Below are 14,372 nucleotides of genomic sequence, written 5' to 3'. Positions count from 1 at the left end.
AACAAGAAATGTGAACTCAACAGCTGGTACTTTTCGATCTTTTTCCACACTGGTGTGGCACTTTGGGGATGCCGAAATGGCTGAAATTTCATTCCTTAGTGGAACTAGAGCCTTAACATTCACTCTCCTTCTAGCCAGCAAATATAGAGCGCGCTCCGGGGTTCTTGAGCCAGCCTGTGGATGTGCCCCTAAGAACTGCAGCTTCCTTTGCTGGCAAGGACCAGACTCAAAGGTCAGCGAGAAGACCCATTGACCTCAAGAACGTTCAAAGTCTCCTGGTCTCAAGGGATGAAAGACGTGTGTTGATGGGGAACCTTTACAGGACTTGTTGCTATGTTCCTCCAGTCGAGAACATCGAAACAACCTTCCAGGGAGGGATTACAAATGCTCTTGTCTGCACTAAAATATCTCAAGACTGAAATAAACATGTAAGTCCCTGAAGTCTAATACTTCAAGGGGACAGACCATGCAAATCATCCAACCTCAAGCTTCCACTTGCCAAGACGTCCTTGCAGAGATTTTCAACATCATACTTTGAGTGTCAGCTCTACCCTTTCCATCCATAATGGCAGGCATGTTTAAAAAGCTCTTTCTGGGACACACACAGCTATCTTAGCGAAAAGCCTACATCTCCAGCCAGGTTGAAAGCAGAGACAAATGGGCACTGATACAAAGGGGCCAAAACATATGCAAAATCTTTAATAAGAAGGCATCGAGGTGTGTAAAAATGAGTTGATGAAAGAAACCGTGCTCACCTGAATCGTAAAGTTTAGATGCTTAAATAACAAGCCAAAATGATGTGATCTCTATGGAAAGCTTGATGAATGTGTAAAAATGTCAATTTCTGGCACACCTGGTGTTACGTGGATGTTGAAAATTTTTTCTTCATCAGAAACTTAAGTATTTCACCTCTCTGACAGCAACATTAAAATAAAAACCTCAACAACATTAGGTTTTGTTTTCAATATTGATAATATTTATTTAATTTATTTATTTAATTTATATCCCGCCTATCTGAATTACATAGGACCACTCTAGGCGGCTTACAGCAACAACAATTTACAATAAAATTAATACAATTTTAAGATAAAGGAAAGGCAAGAACGAAGACACAACACCAATAGGGATTTGCAACATGCATTTATATAAATCTCAGCTCTGTAATTCAGACAGGTTCTTGAAAACAGGTGCTAATTGATGACATCTCTTTCCAAATACTCTTCAGTCAGCGTGACTGGCTGCACTATTCTGGAAGGGAGCATCCAAGACAGTCGAGGTTCTGGCCACTTCTTTCATTTTTCCAGGGAATGCAGGTGCAAGTATCCTGATGTCTTGCCTCTGTGATTAAAGAAATGTCATTGAAGAAAAGAATCCATACATTTCACATACAGCTCAAAGAGAAGAGGATGTATTATGTTGCTCTGATTAAACTACAATGAAATTTGTATTTTCGAAGGCTTTCACGGCCGGGATCTGATGGTTGTTGTGGGTTTTCTGGACTGTTTGGTTGTGTTCTAAATAATAATGGTTTGGGAGGAAAGTAAGGCATTTTAGGGGAGTAGCTATAAGATTTGCAGGAAAACAAAAAAGAGAAAGACAGAAAAAAACCATAAGATTTTGGAAAATTGATTAGCCTCAGATGAGTTACAGTTGAAACGAAACCCAAGAAATACAGAATTGAAAGAGAAGATAAAGTTTGTACAACACCAGATAAATATATTGCTCACCGAAGAAACTGCAAAGAACTTTAAATTTGTAAAGCAATTTTTTAAAAAACCGCAAATAAACCGGGGAGATGGTTTGCATATAAATTAAGGAAAGAGAAGGAGAAAACAATAATAATGAGCATTAAAAGATAAAACAGAGATTGAGAAATTTAAACAAGAAGAAATAAGAAAGATTGCTGAGGACTTCTATAGGAATTTATACAATAGAAAGGATGTACAGTGAACCTTCGACTTACAGATGGCTTGACTTACAGACTTTTTGAGTTATACACTTCTCTGTCCGCAAAATGTAGATTTAACTTGCAGCCAGAGAATCGACCTACAGACCAGAAAAACACCAAAATGGAACAAAAATGGAACAAAAACAGCCAGTTACAGGATTAATCGGTTTTCAATGCACTGTAGGTCAATGGAGACTCAACCTACAGACTTTTCGACCTACAGCCACCGTTCCAATATGGATTAATTCCGTAAGTAGAGGGTCCACTGTAGATAAAGAATCTGAGAAAGAATACAGTATGTATGGAAACACAACAAAATGAAACTGACTTGCCATCAGCCTTTGCTGATGATCTAGTCATTATATTGGAAGACCCAATGGACTCAATCGAAGATCTGAAGGAGATGCTGAAAATCTTTGGCCACATGACAAGAATGAAAATAAACCAAAAGAAAACAAAAATACTTGTTAAAAATCTGAGAGAACAAGAACGACAGAAGCTAATAGAAAAGACTAACTTCCAAGAAGAAAAGAGAATTAGATACTTAGAGATCCAAATCACAAAGAAAACGAGCACATTATTCAAAGATAATTAGATGAAGTTGATCAAAGAGATACAGATCAACCTTGAGAGATGGAACAAATTGCAGTTATTAATGATAGGAAGAATAGCAACCATTAAAATGAATATTCTCCCTAAAATTGTATTTCTATTTCAGACAATTCCCATAATGTTAAAACAGTTTTTTTTTCCAAGAACTTAATAAGATAATTATGAGATTTGTGTGGCAAGGTAGAAAACCAAAAATCAAAATTAAAGCAATGCAAGATGCCAAACAGAGAGAGGGTTTTGTTCTTCCAGATTGGGTTTTCTATTACAGATCCTGTGTATTAGACTGGATAAAGGAATGGATAACCTTGGAAAAGGATAGACTACTCAATTTGGAAGGACATGATTTGCAGCTCGGTTGGCATGCTTTTCTATGGTATAAAAAAGATAAAAAGCAAAAACATTTCAATTCACATATGATAAGAACAGCTCTATTAGGAATTTGGAAAAAGATTATTCAAAAATTTACCAAAAAACACCAGTCTGGGTATCGCGTATTGAGGTCTTTACACAACCTAATCTTGTGATGGAAGTGAAGCTTCTAAGATATCAAGATTTATTGAAAAAGGATTGTGAGTGAAGCTCTAAAGAGTTAGAGAACACAAAACATATATATAGACTAGTGGCCCAGAGCATAGGGGGAGTCCAGGTACAGAAAAGACAATATAGAGGGTTTTTACCCAGAACAAACAATATTTGATAAACTTCTGTTAGGCTTAAAAGATAAAATAATTAAGAAAATGTATAATTATTTGTTAGAATTTAAAATGCAAACCGAGATGGTTAAATAATGTATGATTAATTGCACACAAAATATAGGACATATTGATCAATGGTTGCAAATATGGCAAAATAATATAAAGCTTACAAAATCAGTTAATTTCAAGGAGAACATATAGAAGATGTTTTACAGGTGGCATATGACTCCGGAAAAATTGTCAAAGATTTCTACACATGTGTCAAATATTTGTTGGAAGTGTGAAGCATACGAGGGAAGTTTATATCATATGTGATGGACTTGCAGAGTAGTGAAACCACAATGGGTAGGAGTGCATACTTTGTTACAAAAACAATATTGCTTTGTAATGTTCCACTAACTCCAGAACTGTTTCTATTGAGTATGATATCAGACAACATAGATAAGACAAAAAAGGGCTTAGTTATATATATAGTCACTGGAACCAGAATTCTTTACGCCAAAAATTGGAAAAGACCGGTGATACCGAAACAAGAGGAACTTATTTAGAAGATACGGGAAGTGGCAGAAATGGACATTCTATGAGAAGTTTTGAAAGACTGTCTAATACAAAGGGCAACTGAACAATGGGATTTACAGTGGTGCCCCGCATAACAACGATATTCTGTTCCAAAAAAATCATCACTATACGGATTCGTCGCTATGCGGGGCAAAAAAGCCCATAGGAACGCATTAAAACACATTTAATGCGTTCCTATGGGGAAAAAACTCACAATTCTGAGAAAATCCTCCATGCAGCCGCCATTTTCACTGCCCGGTAAGTGAGGAAAGGATGTGAAAATACAGCAGGAGGCCATTTTCTTTACCCAGTGGCCATTTTGGAACTGCCAATCAGCTGTTTTTAAAACGTTATGCGATAATCGGTAAGCAAACGCTTAACGATCATTGCAAAGCAATGTTTTCCCATTTAAAACATCGTTATGTGATTGCTTTTGAGATTGCAAAAAACACATCGTTATTCGGATTCATCGTTAAACGAATTGCTCTTTATGCGGGGCACCACTGTATTTTATAAATAGTTCGAGTCACCAGAGACTGTTTGAATAACATAGATCTCAACTAGGATGTAAATGTGAGTTAAAATCTGGAGGGCAGTAAATAGCAGAAAAGTGGAAAGTTTGGATTTTGATATTGCAATATGAATAGACTGGATGTCAGTATATTTTGTTTTTTTTTTCCCCCTCCTCTTTTTTCCCCTTCCATTCCTCTTTACCCTCTGCATCCCATACCCTATCCCAAGGTATTAAATAAATAAATGAATAAATATTTTAAAAAACTACAATGAAACTTGTATTCTCAAAGGCTTTCACGGCCGGGATCCGACGGTTGTTGTTAGTTTTCCGGGCTGTTTGGCCGTGTTCTTAAGGTGTTTCTTTCTAACGGGGAGGGTGCATCGGGTCAGCTGGTTACATTGGGACGACCTTATGGCCTTCATCTCCTTTTCCCAAGCATGAGAATTTGTAGGTGAGGAAGCTCCATATTTCTAGGAGAGAAAAGAAGTTGTAGACAAAATCAAACAAAGCTCATCAAATGCTACTTATTCACAGGAAATTCAGCAATTCAGGAAATGTTGCATCAGGAACACTTTGGACACGTGAATAACCCTTTGCTTGAACCATTCCTAAATGCTAAGTCATTCAGACCAGACGGGAAAACGACCTTTCATTCAAGATGGCTTATCCCTAACTGATTATATTTTGGACTACAGAATGAAGGTCCCCCATTCATAGAGCATATACCTCTCTCAGGTGTACGGAGGTCTCTTCTGGCTACTAAAAAGAAGAACTTCCACTGAATGAAAATCGGAAATAGAAGCAGAGATTTCCAAGGAGAGCGCCCCTTGTGATGAGATGGAATTTGTAGTTGAAATCTTGTAAGGAACATGGGTTTTGTAATTGAGAAATGTGCAAGAGAGGTTCCATCTTGTTTCTCTGTATAAAGGATCTTTGCTATGCTGACAGGTTGTTTGCTAGTGAGAGCCAAGGGAATGCTATTCTGAGAGCAGGAGAAAGGACTCTGTGTGATAAGATAGATGGGTATTGTTGTGACTCTTTGCAAACCACAAAAACCCAAATAACATCTGTTACCCATGAGAGAGAAAGTCATGTGGTACAACAAGACTGTTTGCCTGGCAACAGATTGTGATTGGATGACATCATGGGAAGGAGCGATAAGATCCTACCAGTTACTCTTGAAAAAGGAATTTTTTGCCTATGGACATTGTCTTTCGGGACCCACTCTTCAGTCTTTCCTGACCGACCCTGAAGTCATTCGTGACTCGCTCGTGGCCTATACACATGGATTGCTCATACACGCACTGAGGGAATTTTCTTGACTCTTTATGGACTATTCTCTTGGATTATTCTCAGGACAATGGGACATTTTCTTTTACAGGATTTTTACTTTTGTACAGTATTTTTCATTTACAGGATTATTAAGGACTATGGACTTTTTCTTAGCTAATTGGACTATTTTATTTTTCTAATGGATTACCTTATTGGAACTGTTTTTTTAATGGCTTTTTGGATTCTTGTAATGTTTTTGAACACTTGTCTATTTTTCATGTTTTCTTTGCCTCACTACAGATTTGTAAATAACCAGCACAATGCTTAGTTGTTTGTTTTGGCCTAGATTGGTTTTCATATTTAGAAACATCCTTTTTCTTTAATAAAATAATGATTATAAAAATCAATTGGTTTCCTGAACAGTAAACTTGTCTTAGGGACATCCGAGAGTGCTGCGTCAGCCTAGCATACTTAAGGAGTCCTGCCTGTGGTGCAAGAGAAGTCTAAGGAGTACAAAGCCCACATGGTGTTCTATCAGTAATATACAAAGGTACAGGAGTGTTCATATTAGGGCAGACTTGTAAGATGGGGAGTTGTTCACGGCTAGCTGAGTTCTAGGACTCAATCAGCACGTGTTAGCGTGTCCAATCTCCAAATTACCCTCTGTCCGAGCAATCACGCGTGCTTTCGGGCGCCGTGTTTGTCGCACCCCTCACATTTACCTGTTGTAAAATTGAGATCACAGTTCACAAAGCATAGCAAAAAGGACCAACTTTTGGAACAAGTGTCCGTCTCTGGTTCCAGTAACTCACTAAAGTGGAGTTGAAAGATCCCCAAAGCAGTCAGCAAAAAGATACCTACAAAGAAGGCACGATCAGGAAGTTTAGCAATCTCTCCAAATCAGATTGGCAGTGGCAATTCTCAAAAAACTGTAGTCCTTCTGCTTGGGCCATTCTGGGAACTGTAACAGAACTACATCTACGGGCTGGCTAAACTGCTCAGGGGTTTTGGCCCCTGGCTGGAGATTCTGAGGTTGAGGGTTTGATTCCCCACCGTGCCTCTTAGGGAAAGAAGCAGTCTGTGTAGGTATGGGCAAGCTGCACTGTCCCAAGAGGTCCTCATTAGAAAGGAAGGGTGACCCATTCTGTGTATTCTTTACCTAGAAAACCCTGGAAAAATTTGCTGCCATTGCCTTGAGAGCCTACAATTATTTTATTATACAACTGATCGGCCATGTCTTCTATATTATATGGCCTGCACTCCTGGTACTTACCAATCTTGGTTTGAGTTAAATAGGAAAATCCGGATGACAAAATATCTACTAGGGCAGGAGCTGATCTATCTATCATTCTCTATCTTGTTCTCATTATATTCTTCCCTCATATACTCGTAGCTTAGTATATGGTGAACAAGCCAAGGATGGCCTCCATGGCTCGTGGCAATTTAGCTTCCAAATGTGCATTGTTCAACTTTCGTGTTGTTGACACCATTGCATCGGATGTTATGGTATTTCCAGCTGCCTTGGTCATATCAGGTGTTGCACATGTAACCTATATGGAGAGAGAAATAGGTAGATGGACAGTGAAACAGACAGAAAAAACATACAGAAAGGGGAACTGATGAATACGAACTGCAGACAAACCATCGTCCTGAATTCTCCTGTTCCCATCGTCCAAAATTTTCACGTAGGATGTCGGTGCAACAGCTGTTTAGGACACCCAGCAATTTCTATTGGGAGAGTTAGAATTTCATCTCTCTGGCAGGAAGACTCCAAAGGAAATATTGGCTTCTCCATTCAGTATTGTAGAAAGGCTCCACACTTGCAGAGGATTATATATTGCATAGGTATGAAGGTGAGCTCTGTAATTCAGACAGGTTATTGAGAATACTCGCTACTTGATTGCAAAAAAGTAGAGCAGAGAAATGTAACTTCTTTGTGTTCTGTTTCCAAATACCTGACAGGGTTCGGTAGAAGAGGCACCAGGACCCAGTCCAGAGCAAGGCCACAGGAACAAGGTCGAACCAGGCCCACAGTCCAAGCCAAGACCAACCAGGTAGGGTCTTGAGTCCAAAGAGCAGCCGAGTAGAAGGATAATGCAAATTGTAGCCAGACAGTCCAGGGATCAAAGCCAGGAGAAAACATATCAAGGCAGGAGCGTCCAGGGATGAAAGGAGAGGCAAGGCAGGAACCAGGAGGCTGGCACGTGAGTCAGAAACAACCAGGCAAAGGGAGGATGAATACCATCATGCGGCTGGAGATCTTTGTGGTTGTGGAATAGGCCTGCAGGGAAGACTTGTTCTTATATATCCAAGTCGCCAGCTTTTACAGGTGGCAGTCCTGAGGAGTGGAGCAAAGCAAGCATGGAATACATCACTCATGGCAATTAATCTTCCAAAAGTGCATTGTTCAACTTACATATTATTGATACCATCACACCGTATGTTATGGTATTTCCAGCTGCCTTGGTCATTTCATGTGTTGTAACCTATATGGAGAGACAAATAGGTAGATGGACAGTTAAACAGACAGAAAAAACAGACAGAAAGCTGAACTGATGAATACAAACTTCAGACCAACCCTTGTCCTGAGTTCTCCTGTTTTGATCGTCCACAATTCTCATGTAGGATGTTGGTGCAACAGCTGCTTAGAACACCCAGCAATTTCTATTGAAAAGGAAGAATTTCATCTCTCCGGCAGCAACTCGCCCAAGGAAATATTGGGTTCCTCATTCAATATTGTAGAAAGGTACCACACCAGCAGAGGAGTATAACATGTATAGATATGAAGCTGGTCTGTGTAATTCAGGTACCCAAGGATACTTTCTGCTTGATTGCATGATAGTCTAGAGCCGAAAAATGTAACTTTTTCGTCTTCTGTTTCCAAGTACAGTGTTGCCCCGCATAGCGACGATAATCCGTTCCAGAAAAATTGTCACTGTACGGATTCATCGCTATGCGGAACAAAAAAGTGAATCGGAATGCATTAAAACACGTTTCATGCGTTCCTATGGGCAAAAAACTCACCGTTATGCGAAAATCCTAAATACGGCCGCCCTTTTCACTGTCCCGTAAGCAAGGATTGGGTGCGAAACAAAGTGGATGGCCATTTGTTTTACCTGAAACAGCTTACCGATCATCGCAAAGCGATGTTTTTCCATTTAAAACATCGGAATGCGATTGCAAAAACTATCGCGAAAGAAAATCGCTATGGGGATTTGTCGTTAAACGATGCACTTGTTAAGCGTAGCACCACTGTACATCATAGGGTTTGGTAGAAGAGGCACCAGGATCCAGTCCAGAGCAAGACCACAGGAACAAGGTAGAACCAGGCCGACAACCTAAGCGAAGACCAACTAGCTAGGGCCATGAGTCCAAAGACCAGCCGTGTAGAAGGATAATGCAAACTGTAGTCAGACAGTCCAGGGATCAAAGCAAGGAGGAAACATATCAAGGCAGCAGCGTCAAGGGATAAATGGAGAGGCAAGGCAGGAACTAGGAGGCTGGCAGGTGAGTCAGGAACAACCAGGCAATTGAAGGATCAATACCACAGTGCGGCTGGATATCTTTGTGGTTGAGGAATAGGCCTGCTTGTTCGTATATCGCCAAGTCCCCAGCTTTCACAGGTGGCACTCCTGAGGACTGGAGCAAAGCAAGCATGGAATCCATCACTCGTGGCAATTTTGCTTCCAAAACTGCATTGTTCAATTTACATATTGTTGATACCACTGATGAATACGAACTGCATCAAACCATCATCCTGAGTTTTCCTGGTCCCATCATCCAGAATTCTCACGTAGGATGTCAGTGGAACAGCTGTTTAGGACACCCAGCAATTTCTATTGAAAAGTAAGAATTTCATCTCTCTTTTGCAGCAACTCCCGCAAGGAAATACCGGGTTCTCCATTTAATGTTGTCAAAAGGCACTGCACCAGCAGAGGAGTATAACAAGCACAGATATGAATCTGGCTTTCTAATTCAGGTTCCCGAGGATACTTGCTGCTTGATTGCATGAAGATCTAATGCCAAGAAATGTGTTCTGTTTCCAAATACATCACAGGGTTCGTTAGAAGAGGCACCAGGACCCAGTCCAGAGCAAGACCACAGGAAAAAGGTCGAACCAAGCCCACAGCCCAAGCCAAGACCAACCAGCTCGAGTCTTGAGTTTAAACAACAGCAGAGTAGAAGGATAAAGCAAACTGTAGTCAGACCTGGGAAATAGAAGGGGAAGATATGAAGGCAGTGTCAAATTTTATCTTCCTGGGCTCCATGATCACTGCAGATGGAGACAGCAGCCCTGAAATTAAAAGACGCCTTCTTCTTGGGAGGAAAGCGATGACAAATCTTGACAGCATCTTGAAAAGCAGAGACATCACCTTGCCAATAGTCAAGGTGAATAGTCAAAGCTATGGTTTTTCCTGTCGTGATGTATGGAAGTGAGAGCTGGACCATAAAGAAAGCAGACCGCCGAAGAATTGATGCCTTTGAATTGTGGTGCTGGAGGAGGCTCTTGAAGGCAGGCTCCCGAAGCCTGGCAGGCGAGGCAGGAACCTCCTTGGAAGGCAGGCACCCGAAGGCTGGCAAGCGAGGCAGGAACTTCCTTGGAAGGCAGGCACCCGAAGGCTGGCAAGCGAAGTAGGAACCTCCTTGGAAGGCAGGCACCTGAAGGCTGGCAGGCGAGGCAGGAACCTCCTTGGAAGGCAGACACCTGAAGACTGGCAGGCGAGGCAGGAACACCCTTGGAAGGCAAGCACCCGAAGGCTGGCAAGCGAGGCAGGAACCACATGGCGAAGCAGGCAGTAGGAGGCTGGCAGGCAGGGCAAGAAACACCTGGGAAGGCAGGAACAAGGAGGCTGGCAGGAGAGGCAGGCACCACACCAGCAGAGGATTATAACATGAATAGATGTGTAATTTAGGTTCCTGAGGAGACTTGTGGCTTGATTGCATGATAACCTAGAGACGAGAAATGTAAATTCTTTGTGTTCTGCTTCCAAATACCTGAAAGGGTTCGGTAGAAGAGGCACCAGGACCCAGTCCAGAACAAGACTTCAGGAACAAGGTCGAAACAAGCGATAGCTGAAGCTAAAACCAAACAGATAGAATCTTGAGTTCAAACAATAGCAGAATAGAAGTACAATGCAAACCATAGTCCGACAGTCCACAGATCAAAGCCAGGATTAACTGTATCAAGGCAGGAGTGTCCAAAGATGCAAGGAGAGGCAAGGCAGGAGCCACCAGGCAAGGCAGGAAACAGGACGCTGGTAGGAGAGACAGGAACCCCATTGGGAGGAAGGCACCGCGAGGCTGGCTGGAGCTGGAGGAACCACCTGGCAAGGCAGAAACCACGAGGCTGGCAGGTGAAGCAGGAAGCCCCTTGGGAGGCAGGCACCACGAGGCTGGCTGGAGCTGGAGGAACCACCTGGCAAGGCAGACACCACGAGGCTGGCAGGGGAAGCAGGAAGCCCGTTGGAAGGCAGACTCCATGAGGCTGGCTGGAGCTGGAGGAAACACCTGGCAAGGCAGACACCATGGGGCTGGCAGGTAAAGCAGGAAGCCCCTTGGAAGGCAGGCACCACAAAGCTGGCTGGAGCTGGAGAACCACCTGGCAAGGCAGACACCACGGGGCTGGCAGGTAAAGCAGGAAGCCCCTTGGAAGGCAGGCACCATGAGGCTGGCTGGAGCTGGAGGAACCACCTGGCAAGGCAGACACCACAAGGCTGGCAGGTAAAGCAGGAAGCCCCTTGGGAGGCAGGCACCACGAGGCTGGCTGGAGCTGGAGGAAACACCTGGCAAGGCAGACACCATGAGGCTGAAAGGTGAAGCAGGAAGCCCCTTGGGAGGCAGGCACCACGAGGCTGGCTGGAGCTGGAGGAACCACCTGGCAAGGCAGACACCACGAGGCTGGCAGGGGAAGCAGGAAGCCCCTTGGAAGGCAGGCACCATGAGGCTGGCTGGAGCTGGAGGAAACACCTGGCAAGGCAGACACCACAAGGCTGAAAGGTGAAGCAGGAAGCCCCTTGGGAGGCAGGCACCACGAGGCTGGCTGGAGCTGGAGGAACCACCTGGCAAGGCAGACACCACGAGGCTGGCAGGGGAAGCAGGAAGCCCCTTGGAAGGCAGGCACCATGAGGCTGGCTGGAGCTGGAGGAAACACCTGGCAAGGCAGACACCACAAGGCTGAAAGGTGAAGCAGGAAGCCCCTTGGGAGGCAGGCACCACGAGGCTGGCTGGAGCTGGAGGAACCACCTGGCAAAGCAGACACCATGAGGATGGCAGGTGAAGCACGAGGCCCCTTGGAAGGCAGGCACCACAAAGCTGGCTGGAGCTGGAGAACCACCTGGCAAGGCACACACCACGGGGCTGGCAAGTAAAGCAGGAAGCCCCTTGGGAGGCAGGCACCACGAGGCTGGCTGGAGCTGGAGGAACCACCTGGCAAAGCAGACACCATGAGGATGGCAGGTGAAGCACGAGGCCCCTTGGAAGGCAGGCACCACAAAGCTGGCTGGAGCTGGAGAACCACCTGGCAAGGCACACACCACGGGGCTGGCAAGTAAAGCAGGAAGCCCCTTGGGAGGCAGGCACCACGAGGCTGGCTGGAGCTGGAGGAACCACCTGGCAAGGCAGACACCACGAGGCTGAAAGGTGAAGCAGGAAGCCCCTTGGGAGGCAGGCACCACGAGGCTGGCTGGAGCTGGAGGAACCACCTGGCAAGGCAGACACCACGAGGCTGAAAGGTGAAGCAGGAAGCCCCTTGGGAGGCAGGCACCACGAGGCTGGCTGGAGCTGGAGGAACCACCTGGCAAAGCAGACACCATGAGGATGGCAGGTGAAGCACGAGGCCCCTTGGGAGGCAGGCACCACGAGGCTGGCTGGAGCTGGAGGAAACACCTGGCAAGGCAGACACCACAAGGCTGAAAGGTGAGGCAGGAAGCCCCTTGGAAGGCAGGCACCACGAGGCTGGCTGGAGCAGGAGGAACCACCTGGCAAGGCAGACACCACGGGCCTGGCAGGTGAAGCAGGAAGGCCCTTGGAAGGCATGCACCACGAGGCTGGCTGGAGCTGGAGGAACCACCTGGCAAGGCAGACACCATGAGGCTGGCCGGTGAAGCAGGAAGCCCCTTGGGAGGCAGGCACCACGAGGCTGGCTGGAGCTGGAGGAACCACCTGGCAAGGCAGACACCACAAGGCTGGCAGGTGAAGCAGGAGGCCCCTTGGGAGTCAGGCACCACGAGGCTGGCTGGAGCTGGAGGAACCACCTGGTAAGGCAGACACCACGAGGCTGGCAGGGGAAGCAGGAAGCCCCTTGGGAGGCAGGCACCACAAGGCTGGCTGGAGCTGGAGGAACCACCTGGCAAGGCAGACACCATGAGGCTGGCAGGGGAAGCAGGAAGCCCCTTGGGAGGCAGGCACCACAAGGCTGGCTGGAGCTGGAGGAACCACCTGGCAAGGCAGACACCACGAGCCTGGCAGGTGAAGCAGGAAGCCCCTTGGAAGGCACCCACCACGAGACTTGCTTGATATGCCTGAACCACCTGGCAAGGCAGGCATCAGGAGGCTGGCAGGAGAGGCAGGAAGCCTCTTGAAAAGGCATGCACCGCGAGGCTGGCTGGAGATGCCTGAACCACCTGGCAAGGAACGGATCAGGAGGCTGGCAGGAGAGGTTGGAAGCCCCTTGGAAGGCACCCACCATGAGACTTGCTGGAGATGCCTGGACTACCTGGGAAGGCAGGCATCAGGAGGCTGGCAGGAGAGGCAGGAACCCCCTTGGAAGGCACGCACCACGATGCTGGCTTCAGATGCCTGAACCACCTGGCAAGGCCGGCATCAGGTGGCTGGCAGGTGAGGAAGGAAGCCCCCTGGAAGGCACACACCACGAGACTGGCTGGAGATGCAGGAACCACCTTTCAAGGCAGAGACCTGGAGGATGGCAGGAGAGGCAGGAACCACCTGGAAGGGCAGGAACAATCAATTAGGGGGAGGATTAATACCACATTGGTAGAGTTAGAATTTCATCTCTCTGGTAAGAACAGTTGAAAAGAAATATTGGATTTTCCATTCAATATTGTAGAAAGGCCCCACACCTGCAGAGGTTTATATATTGCATCGATATGAAGGTGAGCAGTGTAACTCAGGCAGGTTCTTGAGAAGACTCTGTACTTGATTCCTTAAAAAACAGAGCTGAGAAATGTAACTTCTTTCTGTTCGGTTTCCAAATACCTGCCAGGTTTTAGAAGAGGCACCAGGACCCAGTCCAGAGCAAGACCAGAGGAACAAGGGAGAACCAGGCCCACAGCCCAAGCCAAGGCCAACCAGCTCGGGTCTTGAGTCCAAAGAGCAACGGAGGAGAAGGATAATGCAAATTGTATCTAGACAGTCCAGGGATCAAAGCCAGGAGACACCCTTTCCTCTGAATTATATCCAATCTGATGCCTGGAATAATCAAATGTAACTTATTCTTTTAAGGCATGGGTTCTAATGGTTATTTGTATTTCAATTTTTTTTTACATTTATTAAATTAAATATGGTACAGACAATGCTGTTTTATTCTAATGTTTTGGGCCCGCAGTTATATCACTTTAATCGGGACCGGTATTGCAGGCAACCGGTAGTTCTTGGTTGTTTTGAGTTCCCTTTTGGGCAGATTTTCCTTTTCGGCATGGGGTGGAGTCCGTGGTGGACGGGTTTATGTCAACTTGAGTAGGAGGGGCTCTTCCCTAAAGGGGGCATTTCTGGGGGAGAGGAGACATGAAAGGTGGGTCATTTAAAAAACCCAAAA

General features: G+C 45.4%; 1 long non-coding RNA gene across 7 annotated transcripts in view; it reads right to left on the bottom strand.

Moving 5' to 3' along the window:
- Positions 1-1,123: 1,123 nt before the first annotated feature.
- Positions 1,124-14,372, bottom strand: part of LOC140701973 (uncharacterized) — a 50,719-nt gene continuing 37,470 nt past the window's right edge. For 3 of the 7 annotated variants that reach the window (XR_013538479.1, XR_013538480.1, XR_013538481.1), the window contains 2 exons: positions 4,595-4,797; positions 1,124-2,362 (listed from right to left, as the gene is read on the bottom strand). This is a non-coding gene — a long non-coding RNA (uncharacterized LOC140701973). Of the gene's footprint in view, positions 2,363-4,594; positions 4,798-6,321; positions 6,457-6,872; positions 7,150-7,241; positions 7,460-7,554; positions 9,802-14,372 lie in introns of those variants that run through there. The other 4 variants (XR_013538483.1, XR_013538482.1, XR_013538478.1 and 1 more) reach the window with 4 other exon arrangements.

The sequence above is a fragment of the Pogona vitticeps genome, chromosome 9, assembly GCF_051106095.1.
Source record: "Pogona vitticeps strain Pit_001003342236 chromosome 9, PviZW2.1, whole genome shotgun sequence".
Classification (NCBI taxonomy): Eukaryota; Metazoa; Chordata; class Lepidosauria; order Squamata; family Agamidae; genus Pogona; species Pogona vitticeps.
The sequence above is the reverse complement of the archived record's forward strand: the minus strand, read 5'-3'. Positions and strand labels throughout refer to the sequence as shown.